The sequence below is a fragment of the Eucalyptus grandis genome, chromosome 11, assembly GCF_016545825.1.
Source record: "Eucalyptus grandis isolate ANBG69807.140 chromosome 11, ASM1654582v1, whole genome shotgun sequence".
NCBI classification, from domain to species: domain Eukaryota; kingdom Viridiplantae; phylum Streptophyta; class Magnoliopsida; order Myrtales; family Myrtaceae; genus Eucalyptus; species Eucalyptus grandis.
Window position 1 is genome coordinate 24553387 of NC_052622.1, and position 7351 is coordinate 24560737.

Genomic DNA, 7351 nt, shown 5'->3' on the forward strand with positions numbered 1-7351 from the left:
TTCAGGAGTGCTGCCAGCGGAAATAAACAGGACCTCCATCTCACTAATCCCCAAGCTTCCAAACCTTGAAAGGTTAGATTAGTTTCGCCCAATTAGCTTATGTAACTTTAGTTACAAAATCATATTCAAAATATTAGCAAATCGCCTGAAAACTTGCCTACCTAAGCTAATCTCCCAAGAACAAAGTGCCTTTGTATCAGGCAGACAAATACAAGACAATATACTCATTGTTCAGGAGGTTCTACATCAAATAAAAACTCGAAACAGCAAGAAAAAGTTTCAGGGTATATTGAAAGTGGATATGAAGAAGGCCTACGACAGGGTGGAGTGGGATTTCTTGGCTGCCTATCTTTGTCAGCTGGGTTTTCAAGATAAATGGATTTCCTAGATTATGCACTGTGTATCTTCTACCTCTCTTAGTGTCAAATTCAATGGCGAACTGCTACCTTCCTTTCAGCCATCTCGGGGTCTTCGCCAGCGCGACCCACTATCCCCCTATTTATTTATCCTGGTGGCAAATCTGCTCTCCTCTCTTATCCTACAAGTTGTTGACATGGGCTCTCTTAGGGGTATAAAACTCAATCGTTGGTGCCCTGTTTTATCTCATCTCCTTTTTGCTGATGATTCTATCTTTTTCGTGGAGGGTACAACTAGCGAATGCCACAATCTCGGTAATATCCTCAATTAGTACTGCCTAGCCACTAGTCAAGCCATTAACAGAAACAAATCTGGTCTATTTATGGGGAAATCGTGCCCTCGGCCTCTTAAGGTTAACCTGGCTAGTGAACTTCAGGTTCCTATTTTGAAAAAAATCAGGTAAATACCTAGGATTACCTTCGGATTGGGGTTCCTCAAAAAAGGACATGTTTGCTTGGCTCCTTGACAGGGTAAATGCAAAACTGGAGGGGTGCAAAGAGTCTTTCATTTCAAAATGGGGGTAAGGAGGTCATTTTAAAATCAGTTGTTCAAGCTTTACCTCAGTACGCTATGTCTATATTTAAGGTCCCGGTTTCTATATGCAGATCCATTGAACAGAAAATATCTAGGTTTTGGTGGAAAACTAACAACAATAAATCTAGCATTCATTGGAAACACTGGGATTTATTGAAAGCAAAAAAAGATAGTGGAGGTATGGGATTTCGAGATTTTCTGACCTTTAATAAGGCCCTCCTGGGCAAGCAGGCTTGGCGACTGTTCCAAGATCCTTCGTCGTTGTGGAGCCGTGTGTTTAAAGGTTTGTACTTTCCTTCCAAAACCTTCTGGCATGCGGATAGAGGTCACAGACCTTCCTGGGGCTGGCTGAGCATCCTATTAGGTAGAGATTCCATTAGTCCAAAACTTCAATGGTCAATGGGAAATGGCCAATCAATAAAGGTACGCAAGGATAAATGGTTACCTGTCGGAGTGCAGGTGGTCCAGCTCTCGAGATGAACCTCCAACCGTGGCTGGTCTTATATGCCCCTCTTTGAATAACTGGAATGTCGCCCTTCTGCATCGCTTCTTTGATGATCCCACTGTACAACAGATCATTCAGTTAAAAATTTGGCCACTATCAACTGCAGATAAACTCATATGGACAGGCACTCAGGATGGTAGCTATTCTGTAAAGAGTGGATATAATGTTCTTCATCAATTTACATGCCGGCAAGTTCACCCTCATGCTTCTTCTTCCTACCAACCACCCAAGCAGGTCTGGAAGCAGATATGGAAAGCTCAGATAGCACCCAAAATACGTAATTTTCTGTGGTCTGTCTGTCAAAACGCATTACCCACGAAGGACAATCTCTTCCGTCGAAGGATAACTCCAGACCCGGTTTGTGTTCTCTGCTCCTCTACCTCCCCAGAAACTACTGAACACCTTTTTTTGCATTGCCCATGGACTCAACGTATATGGAACCATTCCCAAGTTCAACTCAATGTTTATGCTTTCAGCCCTAACCGAATGGACTCCTGGCTAGCTAATCTCATCAATCGGAACAGAGGCTTACCAGATTTTGAGCAAGTCGCGGGCCTTCTTTGGGAAATCTGGAAGGCTCGGAACCATTTTGTCTTTCGCCGCTTTCGGGTCTCCCCAGATTAGATTGTTGACTCCGCCTTTGCTCTGGCCAATCTCCAGAAACGAATCCATCAGAAGGACTTCACGGGCCATTCCTCTTGGCTGAACCCTAATCGGTCTTGGCAACCCCCACAACAGGGCACGTTGAAGATCAATCTGGACGGCTCTTTTCCCACGGCGAATCAAAGAGGCTCGATCGCTAGTATTGCCCGCGACCACTCGGGTAGATTGCTCGGAGGCCTCACACGTTCTGTATCCGCCTCCTCTGCTCTCGAGACAGAGATCCAAGCGTTACTTTTCTCTCTCAAAGACTTGATATAGCAACATTTCACAGATTCTCACCTGGTCGTGGAGTCTGATAGCATCATCCTCGTCGAAACCCTCAATCGGTGCCGCCTACCGCCGTGGGAGTGCCCCCTCTTCACCGAATGCTTTGATCTCCTTTGACGCTTCTCTCATCTCCGTGTGTAGCACTGCTGTCGAGAGGCCAATGCCCTAGCAGACTGGGCCGCTAAGGCCCACGAACGAGGATCTCTTTCTTCCGCTTGGCTTGTCTCCCCTCCTCAAGTGATGCTCGACATCCTTTGTAACGATGCCCTTGCTCAGGGTTGCTCTTTCTTTCCCACGTGACGTTTTATTATCAATATATCACCCTTTCTGATAAAAAAAGAATCCCTTTGTAAACTTCGGTCCAAATTGGTGAACAGAAAATGATGTCCCGGCTTTATTTAAATATTTTTTCCCTCCTACTTGATCGTCCACATGTTCAAAAGGACGCCATTTTCTTCTCCCTTCCTCAGTGACGCAAAAAGGCGTCGTTTTTGTTGATGCTTTCTGATTGAACGAAAGAGCGCCAAGAAAAAACGGCATCGTCTTGGTTAGCCCCAAACTGAACCGAAAAGCCCCAAATCGGTCTCCTTCGTCCGAGCCCTAAATTGGTCCTCTTCGTCTTGATTGCACAGGGGAGGATGGAAGGAAAAAATCGAGCGAAAATCTGAGGGCATTTCAATTGTTTCTTCCTTTGGAGGTCATTGGAATCGACACCTGGGCTTTGGATCCAGGTTTAGCTCGCTAATGCTGCCCGCAGTGCTCCTAATGTTTTTCTTGCCGAGGGGAAGGTCGATCCCTTGTATCCAGATTTAGTGGTTGACCCTCTAGATATCCGTGTCCCCTTAGCAAGCTGCCTCATCAATTGCCACCGGGTATCTTTTTTTTTTTTTTCACATGCATAATGACTGTGTGACATTGCAGCTACCTGAGAAACAGTTGATGTTGCAGGGCAGTGCGTAATGGTCTTTCGCAAGAATTGGGTGTTGGTCTTGCTTCAGAACGGCAGAATAAAGAAAGGGCACCCACCACAAATGAACCCTTTTGTTTGCAAGCTGCGCTAGGGATTTCATTGGCACCCTGGATTACATTTTTCGCAAGGGTGAGATTGTTTTTTGTCGATTCTTCGCCTTCCATGGGGGGCTAGTTTAAAGGTTTCTAATGAAGATATTTGCACATCTAAGTCTCTGTAATGTCTACCTGGAAATGAGCTCACCGTTGTATGAATATTTCTTTTTGTTGCTGCTGTAACGGCGGAGTCCTTACTAAAGCTCTTGGATGAGGAGAGCTTGAGGGAAGACGCAGCCCTTCCTTCTCCAGAGTGGTCTTGGGATCATATAGCTTTGTTAGCTGAATCTCGCTGCAATCCTAGACCCAGACGTTGATGTTCCAGGTGGGCAAGCTTGTCTTTTCCCGTGGTTTCTTTTATAGCACTAGGATGATTAAACGGCCTTGGTGGAGCTGCTTGGTGATCTAAAGATCACAAGCCCTTCCCCATCGGTTTGTTTGAGTGTGTACTTGTAAGGTCCAATGCCATACACTAGTCTGAATAAACATGTTCGTAATTAGGATTCATGGTCCGGCGATTTTGGAAGTCTAGGACTAATTGTGTATGCTGAAGCATTTGTAGATCACGCCAGAGACACCAGGGAAAGTTATAAAGAAGCAAATGACTCGACAGCACTCACTTGTTATAAGAATGGTACATATTCTTTCTGCAATCTTCCTCCAGTTGGGGATCCCTGCTGTGATCTTTTTATATCATGCCCTCATTTTTTAGTCCACAGAGAAATGACAGTTCCCCCTTTAGATGCGTTTTATTCTCTTTTGGGGCTAACAGAAAGAGAGAGAAATTTGCTTAGGAATGTCCATTTGCTCTTTTGCGTGTACTAGAAGATCCTCAAGTACTTCAGACTTGAGAGGTATTTCAGACTTGAGAGCGCGCGGGCGAGAGAGAGAGAGAGAGAGAGAGAGAGAGTTGAGAGTTCGTAGGAACTCTTCTTTATGCGCCTATGATCAATTGAAATTATCGTTGTTTTCAGTTTTCAGTTTGTAAAAGATTTGACTTATTTGATGCCGCATCCCCTAATTAAGTAATTAGTGAAGAAGTATGACGAATAGTGCAGGTATGACTTAGGTAAAGTACGAACTCTGTCATACTGATTGACTTAAAATAGAGGAACTTTGAGTGATTTGTATAGGGCGCACACAAATGGTGGTTAGCAACACCATAGAATTGACAGTTGGAAAATGGGGGTAGCTAACTCATTTTTTTGTATTAAACTTTTGAACCATCTGAAGTGAGTAAGCTTGTATGTTTACTTTTGTAGTTGTTGTTAATAGGCCTTTAATGAGCTGACTATTAGTGTTGTAATTTTTTCGAATTGGATCTACAGTGAAATGCTCAATGTTCAAGGTATCTAATAATGGGAGGAACTCTAACCATGCCATGATTGATAGCATATCTCAAGACTTTTTCGAGAGGTTCTTTTTTTAGATCAAAATCGCCTGAAATGCATGCCGATATTCTGAAATTAAATTGTTCTTGGACCTTCTCGTTGTTGTACACGAACTTAGGAAGCACGGTTTTGCCTAAAACATCCCATCCCAATCATGGGTGGGCATGCGATTTAAGCTGGCTCTGCGCACTTTGCGATGTCAAAATATAACTGATGCAGCTATTTTCCTTTTTGGCAGTTGGAAAAACAGTAGGGGTTATATTAAAAAGCAATCAGTTAATGCCCATTTCATCTCGTCTTTGGCAGGTCATCGTAATGGTTATATTTAAAAGTAATCCAAGATCATTCTCTTTACAAGCAATGGACGGAACACAAGGATGTTCTTATAGGACATGTGGGTTAAACGATTATCTTTTTGTTTCTCACTTTCAAGGCCGGAAACCCGTTTCAGCCTCGAATGATACTGATTTGTCCAAATTGGGTTGTCTTGTACGCTCCATTGCCGCCATGAAATTGACCAGGGGGCTGGATTTATATGGTACCATAGCATACCCAAAGTACATGGGAGACTGAACTGACAAAGGCTTTGAGCGCATGACAAAAACTTTTGTCAATGCAATTAGCCTTTGGGTATTCATTATCATAAGATCTAGTCTTAAGAACAAAAAGAAACGAAAAATATTATCTTCCAATGTAGAAGTGAATTAAAAACAAATAAAAAATGAAAGGACATGGTTTCTAAATGCATTATCTCTAGGAAACTCTATAGTCTAATGGGATACGTACAAAAAGATTGAGTTGCTAACACTAATTTACGAAAATAAGATTCGATGGTGCGGCGTGATTTTATTCACTGTTTGTGAATGAAATATAAATATCGTTCTAAGAAAATTCAAATGGCGATGATGCTACTGTTAGTCTCATGTAATACAATTAAGACATTTTCTCCGTAGAGAAGATTGCAGTACAAACACAAGCAAATAATTAAGGATAATGCCCATTCGAGTAAGAAAGAAAAAGAAAAAGAAGTACAATATCAACAGCCATTGTTTTTATCTCTCAAAATAAAATAGATGGATGAAGAATTAGCCGAGTGCAAGTCCAAACTTTGCGGAGATCCACATGGCATGGCAAATAGATCACGCGAGTTCATCTGTGGTCAACATGAAAAAAAATGAAATGAGCTCAACGTATCTATTACATAGTATTATGGCGTTTATTATGGTGTCATGCAAATTTGTTATTCTTTGATATTATACTTACCAAAATATTTTTCATTTTTAGCAAAATTAATTTTTATATGGATGTAAAATTTATTTCACTGGAAACTTCCGTAGAATTTTTTTGTTTTGTATAAAAATGTGGAAATATTTGCTTTTAATATCATTTCTCATTCTAACAAATAATAGTATCATGACTCCAAAAGGACATGTATCCGAATAGCACGTGAAATAATTTTTTTTTTTATGCTGTGTACACACGATAGGTAAATTAGTATTAGCACTTTGTTCAAAAAGATTCTTGATTCATTACTGATATTTTACATCAAAATGGAGAGTTTATACACACTTTGACTCTTTGTTCATCCAAAACATTCGAAACTTTCACATCGTGCAAATGTTTTATTTATATATATATATATATATAACGATATTATGAAAATTGATAAATATTTCATATTTTAACAAGATAGCAATAAAGCACCTTTTACTTTTACTTAATCGGAAACAAACAAGTCCTAAATTTTTTGAGCCGAGGACCTATTTATTACCATCCTAGTCCACTAGCTGGCGTATCTATCCTTCATTCGGCAGTTTTTCATGAAAAATTACAAATATTGATATCTCCATGGATGAACACTTTATTGAGGTTTTTAATTAGGCCTTAACTTCTTGGTCTTTACCCAAAAAAAAAAAAAACACTTTATTGAGGGCAACACAAATTACTAATAATCATTTTATTATTGCAAAATCAAGTGATAATCAATCTTTATCTTTATTCAATCTTGTGAGAAAACGACATCCTATTTCGTAGAAATATGCTTAGCCAATTAAAAAAGCTCTCTCATTAGATGTTATATCTTAGAAAAATAACAGGCGAAGGTAAGTTGATACATAATAAAGTCCCAAAAAAGGGCCTGCATTTTAGGGATTTTAACTTTATGCTTTTGTTATTTAAACTACTATTGAAATAAAATGAAATCGATTTAGTTGCTTTCAATTACCCTTCATCTTAGGCATCTCTCCCCTGCATATGACAGTATTATGTGTTAATCTCTTTTTCGCTTAAAAAATTTCATGAGAAAAAATTACTATTTTAGAAGTGCATTGTGCTATGCAGTTTGGAAAGAATTTTTATTATGGCTTCATTCACATGCATCGTTTGTCTGATTATGATGGTAATTTCAAACGAATGTTGTTAGTACTATTTTACTTTCATGTGTTGTATTGGGTGAGGTATGAACTATATCTGATTGTGAAAAGTAAATTTTCTTAATGGAATAAAAAAA

The 7351-nt window shown here is 40.0% G+C and overlaps 1 long non-coding RNA gene across 2 annotated transcripts; it reads left to right on the forward strand.

The window, feature by feature from the left end:
* The first annotated feature begins 2957 nt into the window (after nucleotides 1-2957).
* LOC104425512 lies at nucleotides 2958-5409 on the forward strand. Of its 2 annotated transcripts, none has more exons than XR_005547605.1 (3): nucleotides 2958-3258; nucleotides 3335-4085; nucleotides 5149-5409. It is a non-coding gene; the product is annotated as an uncharacterized LOC104425512 (long non-coding RNA). The 2 variants fall into 2 exon arrangements; XR_721684.3 differs by lacking the exon at nucleotides 5149-5409 and having other exon boundaries at nucleotides 3335-3776; nucleotides 4005-4779.
* Nucleotides 5410-7351: the final 1942 nt, after the last annotated feature.